Here is a 23,110-nt window from a genome sequence, read left to right as displayed (position 1 = left end):
CTCACATTGGGTGAGGGCATTGTAACTACAGGTGACCAGATTATGGGAGGTTAAATTGGGGGGGAACAGGTCTAGAACTAGGGGTAGGTAGATGAGTCACATGCCTATGGCAACGGTTGAGGGGAGTTAATCACATATCCCTTCTGCCTGACTTCCCCTAATTCAGCTTTCTGTAGCTGCAGCTGAAGCACCTGGATGAGAGAACAGTGGGATTTGCGCTCAACAGTGATGACAAGGGTGGTTGACTTGCCTCTGGCAGTCCAGGCCTTCTTTGCTTTTATGACTCTTGAGAGAAACGATGCAGTGAAGTCAATTCTGGCCCTTTTGGTGAGGGTGGTGCATTGTGCATGAACTAAACAGCCAGCAGCAATGCCCATGTGATTTCCTTAAAGGATAAGTAAACCTTAAAAATAAATGAATTCAAAATGAATGAGGGCGCTATTCTAAGCACTTTTGCAATGTACATTCTTTATTTATTTTTTTAATTCCAAGATATTAAAGGATACATGTACTGTTGATATGAATGGATTTTGTTTCAACAGCGCCACCTGCTGGTCATTTTCCCACCAGTCTGACCACCAGTCAAGAAAGTTTTTAGGAGAAATCAAAACGCTGCTCTGATGTTCTTCTGCTTATTAAAAAAAAACCTCTCAAATCTTTCCTAAGCAGAAGAACATCAGAGCAGCCTCTTTCTTTCTCCTGACAACTTCCTTGACTACTTGGTGGTCAGACTGGTGGGAAAATGACCAGCAGGTGGCGCTGTTGTAACAAAATTCATTCATGTTAACAGTACATGTATCCTTTAATATCTTGGAATTAAAAGAAAAAAAAAATAATGAATGTACATTGCAAAATCATCAATTTTCAGCAATTTTACATTCACTTATTTTTAAGGTTTACTTGTCCTTTAAAGATGGAACACCAACCCTGCCCACCAGGCTCCAGGCGCAGTCACATATCTGGAGGCTGTAAGAACTCTCTCTTTGCTGCAAACTTGTGAGAAAGAACGTGGAGAACATTTAACACATTTCCATCTGGCATTATCAGTTAAAAAGGCAAAAAGCATGCTATTGAAATTGTACTATAAAATGCTAAATTGTATCGAGAAACCAGTCCCAGGAATAATATGGTATCTTAGTTATTAATACTTTTTTTTTTTTTATTGTTTCTGAATTATTTTTGCCTTTTTCCAGCCTGCAATTTAAAATGCTTTATGGTTGTTAGGGGGTCATTGACCCTCCCAAAACCAAACACCTGTTCCCCTTTGAGACCACAATTGTATTCTTATTATTACTTTCTATTACCGGTATGGGACCTGTTATCCAGAATACTCGGGACCTGGGTTTTTTTCAGAAAATGTATCTTTCTGTAATTTGGATCTTCGTACCTTAAGTCTACTAGAAAAACATGTAAATATTAAATAAACCCAATCGGCTGGTTTTGCTTCCAATAAGGATTAATTATATCTTAGTTGGGTCAAGTACAAGCTACTGTTTGTTTATTACAGGGAAAAAAGGAAATCATTTTTCAAAATTTGGATTATTTGGATAAAATGGAGTCTATGGGAGACAATAGTTCCATAATTCTGAGTTTTCTGGTTTCCGCATAATAAATCCCATACCTGTACTTATCTTTCTATTCAGGCCCTCTCCAATTCATCTTAAATTCTCTCTTAAACCAATACCTGGTTGCTATCGTAAACCACCAGATAGCAGATAAAATGCCAAATTACATAGCTGCTCAGCAAAAAGCTAAATAATTCAAAAAACATCATAAAGACATTGAAAAACATCAGAGAATATCCCTGTTAACATTATACTATAAGTGTAATTGAAAGATGAACTTCCCCTTAAATTCAAGAGCCCCACAACAGGAAATCAACACATAAATTCAATAAACCAATTTACTAGCTATTTGGGAAGGATAGGAGTCAAAGCATGAATGAGCTGATCTTAAAGCTTAACTAAAGAAGTAGCTAGAAATGTTTTACATTATGTTTTGTGCTTCTGTACCAGCCCAAGGCAACCACAGCCCTTTAGTAGTAAAGATCTGTGTCTCCAAAGATGCCCCAGTAGCTCCCCATCTTCTTTTCTGCTGATTCACTGCACATGCTCTGTGCTGCTGTCACTTACTGAGCTTAGGGACCCACTCACAATATACAGTACACATAGAATAGAAATGTCACAATATAAGGCTGATTAGTAATTAATACAGATAATTACTACATGGCAGCACAGAAACCAGTGCAATTAGCATCAGAATTTAATAATCAGCCCTGTAGCATCAGCTTATATTACAGACCAACCTCATTTTCTGCTGGATAATTAGTGACGAGCCCTAAGCTTAGCTTCTCAACAGCTGCTCAGAGCCCACTGAGCATGTGAGTGTCACAGACACTTTCCAAGATGGTGACCCCCTGTGACAAGTTTGAAGTCCTGGATCATTGCTGCTATTGACAAGCTGAAACTTTAGCCTCGTGCAATAAGTTCAGTATATAAAATATGACATTTGTAGCCATATTTCTTTGTGGGGTTTAGTTCTCCTTTAAGACTCTACAACTGAACTAAAACAATAGAATGTTTCGGCTTTAAAGTGTTATCTGTAGACAGCGACCCACTGCCATGGTTGTCAGCTCATAGAAATAAGCTTTTTCCAATTCCACTGAGGGAACCACGGAGACGCTATTTGCATCTGAACTAATTCTACTGATTAGTGATGGGCGAATTTATTCGGCAGGCCCGGTTTCGCGTCGAATTTCCGAGTTTCGCCGCCCACAAAATTGTTGCACGCAAAAAAATTGACGCACATCAAAATTATTCGGACGCCCATTGACTTTAATTCATTTGGACATAATAGACGCGTGTATAAAAATCCCTCACACTCATGCATTTAGCAAATTTTTCGCCATTTCGCTAATTTTTACTCCGTTTCGCAATTTTTTCAGGGAAACGGGACAGATTCACCCTTCACTAGTGCTGATGCAATGGCCCTTTCACGCTTTTGTTAACCACAAGGCATATATTTACTACATTCAACGCCTATGACACCGAGATCAATGGTTCCTCTTACTGTAAGAAATATATGTATGTTACAAATGGTTCAGAGCAGTAAATAGGTAATTAGGTGCCAGGCTCGTGATGGTTTGGCAGTTAGACCACGGGCCCTCCTGTAACTGGCATTTAGTACTGAGCTGTGCAGACAGTTTGCAGCTGTGTAAGCAGTTACAGGAAGTGCTGTCACCCACAACGTCAAGTGGCAAAAAGATTTATAAACCTTCATCTAAAAACAAAAAACAACCTGGTTTGCCCTTTTTTCCATGAGCATACTGAAAAATGCACTGCAAGGAGAATATTCATTCACGCTTAAAGGAACAGAAACACCAATGAATTTCCTACCGCACACAGGCCAAAGATATTATACATGGAATTGGCCAGTGGCATAAATAGACATTACTGGGCCTAACATCAAATTGTTTTTCAGGCCCCTAAAATGTCTAGAGGTTGATCATGGCAATGGGAGTCTGGTAGATGGGTAAAGGTGCTGTAATATATGTTCCTACCGCACACTCGCCTTTCCTCTCACTGCGTTGGTGGTGCTGGTTTCTCCGTTGACCCCGGCCAGGTCCCTTAGCAACACCCAAACGGATGGGTAAAGGTGGCCATAGACGCACAGATCATATCGTACGAAACAAATTTTCATACGATATTCAGTGCATGTATGGTGGGAAAAGAGCCGGCAGAAGACTTGGATATCGGTCGGCTCGTCGATCGGGCTGGACTCGTCAGATACAGGTAGAAATCTATTGTTTCTATCTGTATATCTGGTGCTTCAGCTCTACCAAGAAAGATCGTAACTGTTACGTCTATGGCCACCTTAATTTGGGAGCCTGAAAGATGAGATAAAGATGAGACACGTAATAAAAAAACTAGAAACAGGAGGCTACTGCTAGATATGTTTATGTGTATGCATTAGGGATGTGTGGGTCGGCCCAAAATCCACAGGTCCAAGTTGTTAGGTATCCCCCTCCTCCAGTGAGTCTAGTAGCTTACCTCCTACCTGGGCCAGGTTCCTCTTTTTCAACAAATTCATTGGCTCAGGGGACTTACATGTGAGAACCTTGCCGTGAATTTATGCAGTGTAGCCCGCATCCCCTGCCCCTATTAAAGGAACAGTAACACCAACAAATCAAAGTAACATAGTTAGGTTGAAAAAAGACACACGTCCATCAAGTTCAACCTTTAAACTAACTGCCAGTTGATCCAGAGGAAGTGTTTTAAAGTAATGCAAATATAATGTACTGTTGTGCTGAACTGGTAAAACGGGTGTGTTTGCTTCAGAATCACTACTATAGTTTATATAAACCAGCTGTTGTGTAGCCATGGGGCAGCCATTCAAAGCTGTAAAAGGAGAAAAGGCACAGGTTACACAGCCAATAACAGATAAGCTCTGAAGTATACAAGCAATTCTACATAATTTATCTGTTAACTAATATTTGTCTTGTGCTTGTATGGCTGCCCCCCATGGCTACACAGCCGCTTGTTTATATAAAATATAATAATGTTTCTGAAGCAAACACACCAGTTTTACCTGTGCAGGGCAACACTACATTATTAATTCATTACTTAAAAACAATTTTTACTTTTTGATGTTACTGTTCCTTTAAAGCTGGACGCATGTACAGTGCAGAAATGGGTGCATACCTGTACTGTGCATGCATTTGCCCAGGGTGGTGCTGGGGATCAGTGTTGGACTGGCTCCCGGTGGGCCCAGGGGTCTCTTGCTTCTAACCATTTGGCCTGTTACATGGTCATTCCCTATTTCTTTATGAGAATAATAATGAAAGAATAGAGTATAGTATGTAGAGAAAAGAAACTAGGAGAATAAAGAGGTTGAGTGAGGAAAGGAGGTATAGTTGATTGGAAAGGTGGCCCTCAGCCTAAGGTTTTCTGGTGGGCCCCTGGCATCCCAGTCCGACACTGCTGGGGATGTATGGCGGAGTAAAACTTCCCCGGCCAGTAAAGGTTATGATGTAAATAAAAGGGCTCATGGTAATTGATCTGAGGCCCATTTGGGCCTGGTTTCTTAAAGGAGAAGGAAGGCTTGGTGCACTTAGGGGTGGCAAATTTTAGGCACACCCAAGTGATTGTATTGACTTACCTGAAACCCCAGGCTGGTGCTCCTATCAGCAGAAAACTGCACCGGCCCGGGGTTATTCCAACGAGCACCACGGAGCAATCCTCTTCCGTCTTCTTCTTGCACCTGCGCATACTAAACTTTTTAACTAAAAAGTTGCCTATTTCATTCTACTGTGCTTGCGTCTGCCCTGGGAAATTTGAAGAAAGAAGAACTGGAAAAGGTTCGCTCCGTGGTGCTTTTGGAATAACCCCAGGCTGGTACAGTTTTCTGCTGATAGGAGCACAAGCCCGGGGTTTCAGGTAAGTGTGAACGACTTTCCTTCTCCTTTAAGGAGATTCTCTGATAAGCCGGTAGCTTTTTCTTTAGGCTTCTGTCTAGTTGCAGTTGCTGTGGGCAATGGGCATAATAAGCTGGAGCATAAATGCATCCAATACAGGGCTTGGGCTTGGCAACCATTTCTGGCCCGTCATGCTAAGGGCTGGAACACAAACATATTGCAAGGATATAAGGAAGAGAATGGAGGGTTTATGTATAAAAAAAAACATCAGAACACTTCCTATCTTTCATAAAATATATCGGTATCAGTCAGTACTTTACTTTCCCTAAATAAAATGCAGATTCATGGAAGAATCACTAGATCACATGCACATTCCAGCCATTGAGCACTTCTCACTGTAATATGACAGCCAGGAGTGAGTCAGGTCTCAGAAAACCAAAGACCTGGCACACTTCGGTGGATGGAGGTGAAGTGGTCAGACCCCCCAAATTTAATGCAGAACAGACATAAATGTTCCCCGGCTCAGTCTTGTGCTGTTCCAGAGCAGCTGAATACACATTTTTCTGTTGATCTATGTAACATGACATCAGATTCACGTACATCTAAACCTTACATTTTTTTTCTCTCTGAATTTTACGGAATTAGCCAACAAGGGAGGAAGAGCCAACGTTGTACGAAGTAGTAAAAGCTGAAAGAAACACGCACAGATGGGCCGAGGTCTGTTCAGAACAGTTGATGTCCTTCATTGATGAGTCAAACATTAGCCGACTGCTAACGAGAACAGAAACTGTCACATCAGCGTTCATCTGTCAGCCTGTGGCTTGAAAACCCCCAGGAGAGTCAAGGTGAAATTTAACAGGGGTCACAAATAAATTTGGGATATTCACTGTGCTACTGAATTAAATATTCTACATTCTGACTTCTGTAGCATTGTTATTTGATAAAACCTAAGAAAAAGCAGCTGATGTGTTAACTCTTACAGTATATGATGAAATTGGACGGCCAAGGATCACAACAGTGCATAGATACGGTCTGCAGTTTACAGGTTTGCTTCTACTCCCCATGTGATCCAGTGATTGGACAGATCTAGTGCATGACTTCCTGTTAAAACACCCGTCAAGGCCATTAGCCTAATAGTCTTCCCTAGGTGCCACTTCTTCCCTGTAATACACAGCGCATAAAAAGATTTCTTATACAAAAAGCTTCTGTATCAGACTTACTGTTTTCAGCATAAACCTCCAGGGCTAGGGCTTGAGCATGCTCAGTTTGCTCCTCTCTCCCTTTTCCCCCCTCCTTCCTCCCCTCCCTGCTGTAATCTGAGCCCAGAGCTATGAGTGAGCAGGGAGAGACTCAGGCAGGAAGTGATGTCACACTAAGCTAATATGGCAGCTCCTATCCTAAACAAACAGAGAGCTTCTAGAGCTGTTTACTCAGGTATGGTAAAGCATTCTGCATAATAAATATAGTGGTATATCTTGCACTATTGTGGTTAATCTGTTGGCAATAAACGTCTTTGGTAGCTTTCCTTCTCTTGTATAGGCTACAGAGCAGATTGATTGCATGGCACCAGCCAGATCTGAGCAGGGGCGATCCTGGTCCCTCCAGTGCCTGAGGCAGCAGCAGTTGCTGCTGCCCCCCCTCCCCCGAAAATTTGCTCTTAAAGTACCAGGAGCAGCATTTTTGCTGCCCCTGGTACCTAGTGGGGCACTGCCGCCTGAGGCGACAGCCTCAACTCGCCTCATTGGCCGAGCACCCCTGGATCTGAGGGTGGTTTTGTAATAAAACACATAAAATGAAGAAAAACATTGCAAAAACAAGAATATGAAACACTCTAAATCAGACAAAAAGCTTGCAGAGATACAGACTCTTTCCTCATATTTGCAGTTATATCATACCTCTCACCATTTGAAAAATAGAAAGAGCGACAAAAAGATCTGCCATTTTGTGGCCACGTCCCCTAAATACCGCATCCATTTTACATAATTTGGCAGGTTATGGAAAGTTTGAACACATTTCTGAGAGTTTTAGGACAATTTTTCATGTGATTTACAGTTTTGCAAATGAAGGTGAATTGCCCTTTAAGCTGTGTATCTTAGTTCTCCCAAGAGACCTCCTTATCTTAAATAGTTACAAATGTATCTAAATGCATGTGCTGAGTATTCTGAGCTCTCTGCCAAAAGCCTCAGAAACTTTGTATCTTTTTCTGGCTGTTCAGTGCAGGAGATCAAAGAGAAACTCAAGACATTTCATGAACAATTCCGGGACTGCAGGCTAAGCTGTCAAAATCAGGACTGACCCATGAAAAGCGGGAGGTTGGTTGGGAGGACGGTTGGGAGGTATGTTATAGATATACCGTACGCATAGATAGTTACACTATACTATATACATCTTACACAGGTGGCAGTGCCCAAAACAGAGTGTCAGCCCTGTATTCATGGGTGGGAGTGGTTTAGGCACATATTTGAGCCGATTTATTCCCTTTACTAGCGCAGTATTCAGTTAGGAAACACCGGCAGGTCACAATGGAGCCCTGACTTAATGCCTCCCCTATAGTACTAAATGATACGTCCAGTTTTTCACCCCTGCTTTATATGTAATTTTTTTTAGATAAGTTTGCTCAGGAGCAATAACCCCTAGCAACCAATTAGCAGGAAGAATTTACTGGTTACCTGTTTAAAAGCAAATATCTTATTGGTTGTTGTTGGTTATTGTTCCTGAGCCCTAATGGGGTGCCTTTTATTACATATGGCATACCTCCCAACTGTCCCGTTTTCAGAGGGACAGTCCCGATTTTGACAGCTCAACCCGCAGTCCCTCGTTTGTACTGAAAAGTCCCGTTTTTCTCTGCATTGAACAGCCAGAAAAAGAAACAAAGTTTCTAACTTAATTGGCTTTTGGCATAGAACCCAGAACAGCCACAGCTGCAGATAAGATACTTTTGTAACAATTTCGAGATTTCGAATTGCCCTTTAAGCTGTGTATCTTAGTTCTCCCAAGAGACCTGCTTATCTTAAATAGTTACAAAAGTATCTAAATGCATGTGCTGAGTATTCTGAGCTCTCTGCCAAAAGCTCAGAAACTTTGTATCTTTTTCTGGCTGTTCAGTGCAGGAGATCAAAGAGAAACTCAAGACATTTCACTAACAATTCCGGGACTGCAGGCTAAGCTGTCAAAATCAGGACAATATTGTTAATTTTAACAACATAAGATAACAGGTCCCTTGGGAGAAGTTAGACTCACAGCTTAAAGGGCAATTCACCTTCATTAGCAAAACTGTAATGACTGAAAAAAAAAACAGAAATATGTTCAAACTTTCATAACCTGCCAAATCTTGTAAAATGAACATGGTAATTAGGGGGTGTGGTCAGAAAAATGGGCGTGGTCAAATAAATCAACTTTTTTGTCCCTCTTTTTATTTCCAAAATGTTGGGAGGTGTGCATATGGGGGTTAGTGCATTTATTTATTGGGACAACTACTACCATTGGCTGGTCCCAATAATAAGCCATTTTCCCTAAATTTAAAACAAAACTAACAGTCAGTGTCCCTTTGGGTTGCCTTCCCTATAGCAACTGCAGCCAGGTAACTGTATCACGGGGCTAAACATAACAGAATTCTGCGCTGCCCTGAATCTGATTCTTATTAAAGTGAGTATTTGCTTAGCAGGGTGCGAGCAGCAACTTGACTTACAACCTTTATTTACAGTGATATTTTACTAGCGTTTTACGCCATTTGGCTTGGCTATGAAACAGAAAGCCATTTATTTCAGGCCTTTTAAAGGTTATCCTGATATAAAACCCAGATTGAAGGCTTCCACATTAAGCCGAAAGCCCTGAGATTCCAGGAGGGCACAATGTGCAGCTTTATGTTACTAACTTAAAAAAGGCTTTTCATTCACATGAGCCGGCGATTATGTTATTTTCATGTAATTTCTTGCATGCCTTCTCTCCTACGGAGCATCATTTATATAACAGGCAACTATTTTTAGCATGAACTTAAGCACAACAGCCGTATTCTGGGTTTTATTAGAACAGAGGTCTTAATCATCAGAATAAAATGTCCATCTTTGTACAGGTATGGGATCCGTTATCCGGAAACCAGTTATCCAGAAAGCTACGAGTTACAGGAATGTGATCGCCCATAAACTCCATTTTAATGAAATGATTACAATGGTTTCCTTTTTCTCTGTAATAATAAAACAGTACCTTGTACTTGATCCCAACTAAGATATAATTAATTCTTATTGGAAGCAAAACCAGCCTATTGGGTTTATTTAATATTTAAGTGATGTTTTAGTAAACGTAAGGTATGAAGATCCAAATTTTGGAAAGACCCCTTATTCAGAAAACCCCAGGTCCCGAGTATTCTGGATATCAGGTCCCATACCTGTACATAAGTACATACTTTTCATATGTACATGAAAGTGAAGTGCTGCTTCAGGCTTTCTATTGTTTATACCACTGAAGTCTGTAGAATTAGTTGAGGGGTAACGTAGAAAAGAAAGCTAGGCAATAGCGGAGGAACTCAAGATTTGATTGATTTTATATGAAAAGTGGGGAGGCCGTGTCCATTTTGACTATGATCTGGCGAATACAGATGGGACCTGTTATTCACAATGCTCTGGACCTGTGGTTTTCTGGATTAGGGATCTTTCTGTTATTTGGCTTTAAATCTGCTAAAAATCATTTAAACATTAAATAAACCCAATAGGATTGCTTCCAATAAGGATTAATTATATCTTAGTCGGGATCAAGTACAAGATACTGTTTTATTATTACAGTGAAAAAGGAAACAAGTTCAACATTTTTGAATTATTTAGTTAAAATTGAATCTATGGGAGGATGGCCGTCCCTCAATTCGGAGCTTTATGGATAACGTATTTACGGATAACAAATCCTATACCTGTACTATCATGTTGGGGTGGATAAATGAATAGCTACAGCTTCACCTTGAAGTGTCTGAGATTCGAATATCACAGTCGCACGGCAGGGTGGACAGGATTTAAAGTATATACGAGGGTCCAGGAACATTAGAGATGAGCCCTTTTGTACATTAAAGGGAAAGTATTCAAAGTATCGCCTTGAAAGGAGAAGTCATGGTTTCAAACACATTCGAGATGACCTTTCTCTCCCAAAACACTAGGGCAGAAGAGCTTTCACTCAAAATGCAAGATCACAGCCACCATCTGGCTTCCACTCTATAGACTTTACAACCTTCCTGCCAAAGACGACTGGGCAGTGCCAACAAGAGCTGAAGGTCCAGGAACCCACTGGGGAGAGATTTTACCAGCAGGTGACAAAATAAAGAAGCACAAAAGAAGGTGGATTAAGAAGGATTCTTTGTGCTGGTCTGGAGCTGAGTATCGTCTCTCCCCATCCTTTATGCACCAGGCACAAAATCACATGTATGGACAGTACCCAGTACAAGCCAATTTGCCATCAGAACAAATGCCACAAACCCCAGAAAGTCCCATTAGAAATCCCCTGCCACAGAAGCTCACAATTTACACACAGGCACACACTGCCCTGAGTATTCAGCTGCAATAACAAAGCAGCCGGGTCTGTTTCCCATTTGTAAGGGGAGATAATGACTATTTACATTTGGATTCCACGCAGCAAAGTTGAGCCCATAATATGCACAGGAGACAGCATTCTATTTATATATATATATATATATATATATATATATATATATATATATATATATATATATATATATATATATATTTATATATATATGAATTAGTATATATGAATTAATATATATGAATTATATATATATATATATATATATGTCGGATGGATATATATATATATATATATATATATTTATATATATATATATATATATATATATATATATATATATATATATATATATATATATATATCCATCCCCCAGCTCTTTCCATTTGCCCTTTCAATTTATGAGAATTTGTTTTAGGAAGGGAAATACATTGTATCCACTTACTCTATATAACTTTTTACTACTGCTATTCATAGAAAAGTATGAAGGCACAGCTTGCCATTGATATAAAGTTTCATGCTGTTACTCAACTTTGTCCATCTCTCTGAATGATCCCATTATGTGTGGGGCCCTGGGAAATCACCTCTATTTCACCCCCTAAATAAAGCTTGGCAGCTTCCTAAGTGTACAGATCATTCCTTCTAAAAATACATGGCTTTTTAAATAAGTTATATGGCCTTTCTAAGAGCTCTATTGGCATCAATAGCAACAGCACCCCTAGTGGCTGCACGTAGGTCATGCCTTACCATTAGGAAAGCAGCTGCTCTGATAGGTACAACAGCAAACATGCCAAGACTGGACATTCCATGGGCACAATAAATAAAGTATATAACAAGAATGGATCAGTGTTGTAAAAACAGAGTACAGTTCCCCTTTAATTAAGGGTTTATCCATATAAATTGGGCAATCGTAAGGCAAGCATATCCCAACCAGTGGATGGCTACAATGTCTTTTTAATAATAAAATCATTAGAGACTCTTTAATAGGAATGCACTGCTCATAAGGTTTTCAAAAAGTATATTCCCCCTCCCAGTAAATGACCCTTCTCTGACTGCAGAGTGAGACTAAGGGATTTCCTTTCCCTGCTCTATTGAAACAAAGGGAAATGAGTTGCGCAGGCCAGACAGGGCAGAGATCTGTGCCCGGTGCCCCCCATTCTGCATGGTATGGGCTGAGGTCGGACTCTCCTCCGCTTATATAACAGCTTCCACTCTGCCCATATATTTTTAGATCGGAGCTATAGAAGAATGCAGGAGGGGATCGGATTAGTATAGGAGAGAAGGGAAAGGGAGCTTTGTGTGAAATCATGGGAGAAGGGATTATTTTGGAAGCAATGTTAAACCTGCCAGTGAGTCATGGTAACCAAACAACTGCGGCACCGAGTGAGAAAGAGACAGAGAGGCAGAGACAAAGAGAAAGAGAGGGACAGAAAGAGAGAGAGAGGTGTCTGGATAAGGAGAAGTCTCATTGAATGAAGGGGAATGGGCTTCCACTCTTGTTGATCTACACTTGAACCTTCTAGTTGCTCCTCATACAAGTACAGGGATGTCTGACCTGTGGCCTTTCAGCTGTGGTTGGACTACAACTCTCAGCTTTTGGCTGCCCGCTGGATGCTGGGAGTTGTAAGCACCCCTCCCACTCAGGGTCAAATGTTATTTTACAGGGATCCAGGAGACCATGGGCCCCCCACTTTGATGACTTGCCAGGATGCCAGTTACAATTTCTCTATGAAGATGAATCTGATCCCCCATCCCTGTTCCCAAAAAGCTTCAACTCCCCTCACCTTTTCTATATAATTCCTCCCCATCACCAGCACAAATGACACATTCTATACTGGGTCCCTTTAATTCAATGGAAACAGTGTCACCCCCTTGGGAGTGGTGGAATCCCCACCTTAGTCTGTCTCTGTCTCAGTCTCTCTCTATTTATGTCTGTCATCTTAATACCCATCTCTTTATCTCTGTCTCTAAGAAATCTCATTCTATCTAAACCTCCCCTTAATTCATTTTCTGTCTCCTTGTAATGAAACCTTCTGTCTGCCAGTCCAAGCCCCTGTGCCTGTGTGCAAGTGCAGTAAAGCAGATCTGTCCCCAGGCTTGCAGCAGTGCCGAATGTAGAGGAAGAAGAGAGATAATTACTCACGAGTTTGCGGCTGGGATGTTGCTAATCGCCCGTCGCTGCTGTGATGTGCGACTGTCAGTTTCTCGCTGTCGCTGCCTCCTACTCCCCCTGCTGTGTTGCCTCTACCCCTCCTCCTCCTCCTCCTCTGGCCTTAGCTTAGCTCAGCCCCTCACAGCCCCGTGGATCGTGTAGGCTTCTAATCAGATGTTGGCAGCAGCAGCAGCAGCACAGTGAGCCCAGGAATGTGCTTGGATGTTACTGATGCCTTCGCCTAGTGGCTTCTCCCCCACGTCAACTCTCCTGCGCTTTTTAACCATTCAGTCGCAGCAGCAGCAACTGTCATCTGATCTCACTGCCTGTTTGCACCCCAGGAAGCCCATTGCTCCATCCTTCTACTTCTGCCTGGAAGGGAAAAGGTGCTGCTGGCTGCTATTTAAGGGGAGGGGGAAAAATAAAATTTTTACTTGCCCCTTGTGGCACCTATTGAGAAATGGCCGGTGGAGGCGGCTGGGAGGCATTGCCCTGATGCTGCTGAGATACTTGTACAACTGTCAGGCCTGTTCCCAAGAATGAAAGGGACATTAAAGCCCATGTCCAGCTCTCAATCAGTGATTGTAACAACCCTGTGTGTTTATCCTTTCTTGTTACAGTGTAGAATTGGATTTTATTTATATACAGGTAGGGTTGCCACCTGGCCGGTAAAAATTATGGTTGATCCCAATTTTATTAATAGGGAAACAAGTTAAATATATAGGAAGACCGGTATATTTTTCCAGAAAAGGTGGCAACCCTAGTTGCCACCAGCCCAGGTCCAGACTAGGGTTGCCACCTTTCATCATTTTTACCAGCCAGGTGGCAGCCCTAGTCCGGACTAAGAATTAAAATAGGCCCTGCCCTTTCAGGTACACAGAGGCCCAATCAGCCCACACCAGCCCACTAAATACTGACTTTCTATGGCACCTTATATCAGCCCCTCTGGCATTTGCTTGAACCCACAGATTGCCAGTCTGATTGGCTGATTGCCACCTTTTCTGGAAAGAAATACCAGCATTCCTATATATTTATCTTTTTTCCCCTATTAATAACATTGGGACCAACCATCATTTTACCGGTCAGGCCGGTAAAATACAGGCCAGGTGGCAAATAGGGTTGCCACCCTTTAATAAAATTTTTACTGGCCGGTAGTGGGGTGGGGAACAAAGGAGCGGACTTGAACACGCGATTGGCCAGAAAGCAGCAAAAAAGATACATTTTGAGCAGATTGGGGGCGGGCCAAGGGCTTTTTTAGGAGTATTACAAATTTACCAGCAGCTACATTGCTGGTAAATTTGTAATACTGGCCCCGGCCTTGGCAGGTGTTTTACCGGCTAAGCCGGTGGCAACCCTATATACAGGATAGGAGCTGTTATCAGTGGCCTTACTAGATGTTACTGGGCCACACAGAAAATTCAATTTATGTCCCCAAAACATTGGTAAGTCAACCTGTTCTAAGAAGATTTATTGAAATTGCTTATTTTTTTATAGAGCCTTACTAGGCCCCTACCCTCTGCTTCCTCTCTAGTTACAGGCCCGAATTTGCAGCAAGGCCACAAGTAGTAGTAGTATTAGTAGTAGGGTTGTCACCTGGCTGGTGAAAATGATGGTTGATCCCAATGTTATTAATAGGGAAAAAAGATAAATATATAGGAAGGTCAGTATTTTTTTCCAGAAAAGGTGGCAACCCTAGCCACTAGGGTGGTATAAATTAAGGGGTGACATGCTGCCCAGCCACACAAGTAATTTCCTTGATTCAGGTAGAGATAAAGGATGAGCATGCGTATGATTCTCCGGGCCGGCTAGTGGGCAATGGAGGACATCGAGATGCAGGCGCCCTCAGATTAAAGCCAGCGCTGCGCCCTTGGCTATTATCCAGAATGCTCAGGGCCTGGGGGTTTCTGGATAACAGATCTTTCCTTAATTTGGATCACCATACCTTAAATCTACTAAAAAAAAAATCACTAAATAAACCCATTGGATTGTTTTGCTTTGGATTAATTATACCTTAGTTTGGATCAAGTACAAGCTACTGTTTTATTATTACAGAGAAAAAGGAAATCATGTAAAAATATTGAATTATTTGATTAAAAGTGGAGTCTTTGGGACTTTTGGAGTCTTTCTGTAATTTGAGCTTTCTGTATGAAGGATTTCTAGATAACAGATCCTATGCCTGTATTGTTGACATATTCTGCAGCTCTGTACAGAAATAGGGCCGATGAATAGTGCAGCAGTGCAGTTGCCACTAGAATTAAATCCATTGCTAGGGATGTAGCGAACGTCGGAAAAAAAGTTCGCGAACATATTCGCGAACTTGCGCAAAAATGCGAGCGGTTCGCGAACGGTTCGCGAACCCCATAGACTTCAATGGGAAGGCGAACTTTAACATCTAGAAAAGACATTTCTGGCCAGAAAAATGATTTTAAAGTTGTTTAAAGGGTGCAACGACCTGGACAGTGGCATGCCAGAGGGGGATCAAGGGCAAAAATGTATCTGAAAAATCTGCCTGTGTGTGCTTGGAAGAGATAGTGTAGGGGGAGAGCTGTTAGTGATTTCAGGGACAGATGATAGTAAGCTTGCTGGCTAGTAATCTGCTTGATACTGCTCTGTATTGGAGGGACAGAAGTCTGCAGGGATTTGAGGGACATTTTAGCTTAGGTAGCTTTGCTGGCTAGTAATCTACTGTTCTCTTTAAACAACTGCCATACGTTGACCTTGTAGGCATTGTTTGCCCAGTTTTTTTGGACGCAGCCACTGAAGCACAGTTGCCAGAAAAAATATGCCATATAAATGCTGAAAATAGTAATTTTTCGCCATACGTTGACCTTGTAGACATTGTTTGCCCAGTTTTTTTGGACGCAGCCACTGAAGCACAGTTGCCAGAAAAATTATGCCATATAAATGCTGAAAATATAAATTTTTTTGGTTGCAGCCACTGAAGCACAGAGGCCAGAAAAATTATGCCATATAAATGCAGAAAATATGCATTTTTTTGGACGCAGCCACTGAAGCACAGTTGCCAGAAAAAATATGCCATATAAATGCTGAAAATAGTCATTTTTTGCCATACGTTGACCTTGTAGACATTGTTTGCCCAGTTTTTTTGGTTGCAGCCACTGAAGCACAGAGGCCAGAAAAAATTAAACCAGTAGGGTTTGCACCCTAGTTTGTAACGGTGGCGGAGGGAGGAGGAGGACGCTAAAGGACAGCTGTGTGTGGAGTCATGAGGCTTGAAGAGAAGGACAGCTGCATAGAAGTCAGAACAAGTCTTCCGGCGTGCAGTAACCCTCCGAGATCCACCCCTCATTCATTTTAATAAAGGTCAGGTAATCGACACTTTGTGACCTAGGCGAGTTCTCTTCTCAGTTACAATCCCTCCTGCTGCACTGAAGGTCCTTTCTGAGAGCACACTTGAGGCTGGGCAAGACAAGAGGTTCATGGCAAATTGTGACAGCTCTGGCCACAGATCAAGCCTGCGCACCCAGTAGTCCAGGGGTTCATCGCTCCTCAGAGTGTCGATATCTGCAGTTAATGCCAGGTAGTCCGCTACCTGCCGGTCGAGGCGTTCTTTGAGGGTGGATCCAGAAGGGTTGTGGCGCTGCCTTGGACAGAAAAACATTTGCATGTCTGACGTTACAGACTGGCCAAAGGGCTTTGTCCTTGCAGGTGTGCTCGTGGCAGGATTACTGGCACCTCTGCCCCTGGAATGTTGATGAGTTCCTGAAGTGACATCACCCTTAAAAGCATTGTACAACATGTTTTGCAGGCTGGTTTGTAAATGCCGCATCTTTTCGGACTTGTGGTATGTTGGTAACATTTCTGACACTTTATGCTTGTACCGAGGGTCTAGTAGCGTTGCGACCCAGTACAGGTCCTTCTCCTTAAGCCTCTTGATACGGGGGTCCTTCAACAGGCATGACAGCATGAAAGACCCCATTCTCACAAGGTTGGATGCAGAGCTATCCATCTCCGCTTCCTCATTATCAAGGACTGCATCATCCACGGTCTCCTCCCCCCAGCCACGTACAAGACCAGGGGTCCCCAAAAGGTCACCACTAGCCCCCTGGGAAGCCTGCTCCTGTTGGTCCTCCTCCTCCTCCTCCACAAAGCCACCTTCCTCCTCTGACTCCACTTCTGGCACCTCTCCCTGCGTTGCAGCAGGTGCCTGGGTTCGTTCTGGTGATTCCGACCAGAAATCGTGCGCTTCCAGCTCCTCGTCACGCTGGTCTACAGCCTCATCTGTCACTCGTCGCACGGCACGCTCCAGGAAGAAAGCGAAGGGTATTAGGTCGCTGATGGTGCCTTCGGTGCGACTGACCATATTTGTCACCTCTTCAAAAGGTCGCATGAGCCTGCAGGCATCGCGCATAAGCACCCAGTAACGGGGGAAAAAAATCCCCAGCTGTGCAGATCCAGTCCTACCACCCAGTTCAAAAAGGTACTCGTTGACGGCCCTTTGTTGTTGCAGCAGACGTTCCAACATAAGGAGCGTTGAATTCCAGCGAGTCTGGCTGTCAGAAATCAAACGCCTGACTGGCATGTTGTAGCGCTGCTGAATGTCAGCAAGGCGTGCCATGGCTGTGTAGGAACGTCTGAAATGGGCCGACACCTTTCTGGACTGGGTGAGAACGTCCTGGAATCCTGGGTACTTGGAGACAAAACGTTGGACTATTAAATTTAACACATGTGCCATGCAGGGCACATGTGTTAAATTGCCTAGTCTCAACGCTGCCAACAGATTGCTTCCATTGTCACACACCACTTTTCCGATCTGCAGTTGGTGTGGGGTCAGCCACCGATCGGCCTGTGACTGCAGAGATGACAGGAGTACAGATCCGGTATGGTTTTTTGCTTTCCAGGCACGTCATCCCCAAGACAGCGTGACAACGGCGTACCTGGCACGTCGAATAGCCTAGGGGGAGCTGGGGGTGCACAGGTGTGGAGGAGGAGAAGGAGGACCCAGCAGCAGAGTAAGAAGAAGAAGAAGACGAGGTAGAGAGCGATGGAGGAGTAGAGGTGGTGGCAGAACCGCGTGCAATCCGTGGCGGTGACACCAACTCCACTGTTGTTGTTGAGCTACCCATTCCCTGCTTCCCAGCCATTACCAAGTTCACCCAGTGGGCAGTGTAGGTGACATACCTGCCCTGACCATGCTTGGAGGACCATGCGTCAGTAGTCATATGGACCTTTGGCCCAACACTAAGTGACAGAGATGCGGTAACTTGGCTCTGCACATGTTGGTACAGGTGTGGTATTCCCTTTTTAGAAAAAAAATTGCGGCTGGGTACCTTCCACTGCGGTGTCCCAATTGCTACAAATTTGCGGAAGGCCTCAGAGTCCACCAGCTGGTATGGTAAAAGCTGGCGGGCTAAGAGTGCAGACAAGCCAGCTGTCAGACGCCGGGCAAGGGGGTGACAGTCAGACATTGGCTTCTTACGCTCAAACATGGCCTTCACAGAAACTTGGCTGGTGGCAGATGACTGGGAATGGGAACAGGTGGTCAAGGTGGAAGGCGGAGTGGAGGGTGGTTCAGACGGGTCAAGGAGAGCAGAGGTAGAGCAGTAAGATGCTGGACCAGAAGGAGTGTGGCTTTTAGTTTGCCTGTTGCCTTTGAGGTGTTGCTCCCAAAGTGCTTTGTGCTTGCCGCTCATGTGCCTTCGCATAGAAGTTGTACCTATGTGGCTGTTGGGCTTACCAAGGCTCAGTTTCTGACTGCACTCATTGCAAATTACAATGCTTTTGTCAGAGGCACACACATTAAAAAAATCCCACACTGCTGACTTTTTGGAAGTGTGCGATCTGGCGGTAACAGTAGAAGTTGGCGGAGTTGGCGGTATTGGCGGCAATGGCGGGTGCGTTGGCCGGCTGAACACAGGTGCCGATACATGTTGTTGCCCTGCTGATCCCTGCGGGCTGTCCTCCCTGCTTCTTCTAAGTCTTATTCTCCTACTGCCTCTCTGACTCTCCGTCTCTCCATCTGAACTACCCTCCTCTTGCTCTCTTCTACTAGGCACCCACAAAACATCAATCTCCTCATCATCATTCTCCTCAGATGCATCAATTTCTTCTGACACATCACAGAAGGAAGCAGCAGCGGGGACCTCCTCCTCATCACTCATTATGTCCATCTCTATCGTGTTCTCTGCCAGAATTAAATCTGGTGTAAGGTCCTCATCTCCTTCATCTTCTTCTGGCAATAATGGTTGCGCATTACTCAGTTCAAGAAACTCATTGGAAAATAACTCCTCTGACCCCAGTGAAGAAGGGGCACCGGTGGTGGAGGAAGTGTTACGTGGGGTGGCCATAGCAGTGGAGGATGAGGAGGATGTTGTGGTAAAGTTAGAAACGGTAGAGGATGGGGTGTGCTGTGTAAGCCAGTCAACTACCTCTTCAGCATTTTGGGAGTTCAGGGTCATTGGCTTTTTAAAACTGGGAAATTTGCTAGGGCCACAGGATTGCATAGCAGCACGGCCCCTAGCACGGCCTCTGCGTGGCGGCCTGCCTTTGCCTGGCATTATTTTTAAAAAAACAACAACAACAACAAAAACTCAGTTGGTTTTTCTGGAAACGATAATACACACAGCTAGATGGCGGGTTGAAGAAAACACTGTGCAAATAATGCCTACAAAGTCAACGTATACACTACTACAGCGGTGGATACGGATTACGTAAAATATATGAATGCTGCTTGAAAAAAAGTAACTCAAGTGGTTTTTCTAGAGACGATAATATTATCAATATTTAGACAAAATGTGAACAAGCTCACACAGCTCGATGGCGGGTTGAAGAAAACACTGTGCAAATAATGCCTACAAGGTCAACGTATACACTACTACAGCGGTGGATACGGATTACGTAAAATATATGAATGCTGCTTGAAAAAAGTAACTCAAGTGGTTTTTCTAGAGACGATAATATTATCAATATTTAGACAAAATGTGAACAAGCTCACACAGCTCGATGGCGGGTTGAAGAAAACAGTGTGCAAATAATGCCTACAAGGTCAACGTATACACTACTACAGCGGTGGATACGGATTACGTAAAATATATGAATGCTGCTTGAAAAAAAGTAACTCAAGTGGTTTTTCTAGAGACGATAATATTATCAATATTTAGACAAAATGTGAACAAGCTCACACAGCTCGATGGCGGGTTGAAGAAAACAGTGTGCAAATAATGCCTACAAGGTCAACGTATACACTACTACAGCGGTGGATACGGATTACGTAAAATATATGAATGCTGCTTGAAAAAAAGTAACTCAAGTGGTTTTTCTAGAGACGATAATATTATCAATATTTAGACAAAATGTGAACAAGCTCACACAGCTCGATGGCGGGTTGAAGAAAACAGTGTGCAAATAATGCCTACAAGGTCAACGTATACACTACTACAGCGGTGGATACGGATTACGTAAAATATATGAATGCTGCTTGAAAAAAAGTAACTCAAGTGGTTTTTCTAGAGACGATAATATTATCAATATTTAGACAAAATGTGAACAAGCTCACACAGCTCGATGGCGGGTTGAAGAAAACAGTGTGCAAATAATGCCTACAAGGCCAACGTATACACTACTACAGCGGTGGATACGGATTACGTAAAATATATGAATGCTGCTTGAAAAAAGTGACTCCGGTGTTTTTTCTGGAGACGGTAATATTATGGATATTTAGACAGAATGGGAACAAGGTCACACAGCTCGATGGCGGGTTGAAGAAAACAGTGTGCAAATAATGCCTACAAGGCCAACGTATACACTACTACAGCGGTGGATACGGATTACGTAAAATATATGAATGCTGCTTGAAAAAAAGTGACTCCGGTGTTTTTTCTGGAGACGGTAATATTATGGATATTTAGACAGAATGGGAACAAGGTCACACAGCTCGATGGCGGGTTGAAGAAAACAGTGTGCAAATAATGCCTACAAGGCCAACGTATACACTACTACAGCGGTGGATACGGATTACGTAAAATATATGAATGCTGCTTGAAAAAAGTGACTCCGGTGTTTTTTCTGGAGACGGTAATATTATGGATATTTAGACAGAATGGGAACAAGGTCACACAGCTCGATGGCGGGTTGAAGAAAACAGTGTGCAAATAATGCCTACAAGGCCAACGTATACACTACTACAGCGGTGGATACGGATTACGTAAAATATATGAATGCTGCTTGAAAAAAGTGACTCCGGTGTTTTTTCTGGAGACGGTAATATTATGGATATTTAGACAGAATGGGAACAAGGTCACACAGCTCGATGGCGGGTTGAAGAAAACAGTGTGCAAATAATGCCTACAAGGCCAACGTATACACTACTACAGCGGTGGATACGGATTACGTAAAATATATGAATGCTGCTTGAAAAAAGTGACTCCGGTGTTTTTTCTGGAGACGGTAATATTATGGATATTTAGACAGAATGGGAACAAGGTCACACAGCTCGATGGCGGGTTGAAGAAAACAGTGTGCAAATAATGCCTACAGGGCAAATAATGCCTAAAAGGTCAACTTATACACTACTACAGCGGTAGTAAAATAAAAAAAAGTAAAATAAAAAAAAAATGAATATTAAAAAAAAAAATTAAAGTTGGTGCTGCTGAACTACTAGGAGCAGCAGATTAGCACACCAGTCCCACTCCCCAACACTGCTAGACTAATAGCACTGGGCTCTTATAGTAGTAGTAGTAGTAGTAGTAGTAAAACAACAAAAAAATAAATAAAAGCAGTCCTTACAAGGACTACTGTTATTGCAGCAGTCAGCAGATGAGATCAGAAGCAGGACAGCTGCCCACTGCAGCTACATACAGAGCACTGCAGTAGAAGGTAGATTACTAGCCAGCAAAGCTACCTAAGCTTAAATGTCCCTCAAACCCCTGCAGACTTCTGTCCCTCCAATAACAGAGCAGTATCAAAACGATTACTAGCCAGCAAACTTTCAACTGTCCCTGAAATCACTAACAGGCAGCAGCTCTCTCCCTACACTATCTCTTCAGCACACACAGGCAGAGTGAAAAAACGCTGCAGGGCTTCGGTTTTTATAGGGAAGGGGAGTGGTCCAGGGGAGAGCTTCCTGATTGGCTGCCATGTACCTGCTGGTCTGGGGTGAGAGGGCAAAAAAAGCGCCAACAATGGCGAACCCAAAATGGCGAACGTCGCGCGACGTTCGCGAACTTCCGGCGAGCGCGAACACCCGATGTTCGCGCGAACAAGTTCGCCGGCGAACAGTTCGCGACATCTCTATCCATTGCATTATTATTTGCTGTTACAAAAAGACCACCAGCCCAAAGATAATATTCTTATGCCACCCTGAAACCTTGATGATTATGAAATGAAAAAATCTTGTGGGGGATACTGGTTTTGGGATGGCTTTCTGATCATACATATTGGGACAACGTGATTGGGGACACTGTGGGTCCAACAATGTTTCTTCAGCTATTAATACTGTACGTGTGTGGGAACATCATAAAAAACCCTAAACTGGGCAATTTCATTGTGAAGGTCATGAAAGTAACTGATTATGACATAGGGTTGGAACCAGGGCATCACCTGTGATTAGCATTTTCTTTCAATGATTTATTCTACAGCTAGTAGCCCAGAACCCAAAAAATGTCCAACTATCTAGGTTTGGCAGATTCCAACAACCCTTGTGCATCAGTCAGGTCCCTTAGGCTTCCTGGACAACCAATAGATGCGGGTGCCAGTGGCCTCATCCACATGAGCCACAATAATGTTGCAGTTGTTGGTTTGTCACACAATTAAGAGATCAGCATTTGTCAGAGGTTTCTGGGAGTTGTACTTCAACAGCAAAAGAAGGAGCACAGGCATTGGCATCACTACCATACAGCAGAACCGACACACAGGAGACCTGAAGGAGGGGGGCCCACAGCAGGTGGCAAGATCTTCTCTAATGTTTTAGGGTTTGTCGTCCATTGACAAATCTCCTCTTCCGAATGTAAATCACCGGCGGGATGGCACTTGGATCACTTGTTTTCCGAAGTTGCCCAAAGTTG

General features: G+C 43.1%; 1 protein-coding gene across 2 annotated transcripts in view; it reads right to left on the bottom strand.

The window, feature by feature from the left end:
* dab2.L (Dab, mitogen-responsive phosphoprotein, homolog 2 L homeolog) overlaps positions 1-13,443 on the bottom strand; it is an 83,084-nt gene extending 69,641 nt beyond the window's left edge. Inside the window, exon 1 of one of the 2 annotated variants that reach the window (XM_041574273.1) lies at positions 13,080-13,443. The gene's annotated coding sequence lies outside the window, so the exon portion shown is untranslated. The remainder of the gene's footprint in view (positions 1-13,079) is intronic. The other variant, XM_041574326.1, reaches the window with a different exon arrangement.
* Between the last annotated feature and the right edge of the window lie 9,667 nt (positions 13,444-23,110).

This window comes from Xenopus laevis, chromosome 1L, assembly GCF_017654675.1.
Source record: "Xenopus laevis strain J_2021 chromosome 1L, Xenopus_laevis_v10.1, whole genome shotgun sequence".
In the NCBI taxonomy this organism is placed as follows: domain Eukaryota; kingdom Metazoa; phylum Chordata; class Amphibia; order Anura; family Pipidae; genus Xenopus; species Xenopus laevis.
The sequence above is the reverse complement of the archived record's forward strand: the minus strand, read 5'-3'. Positions and strand labels throughout refer to the sequence as shown.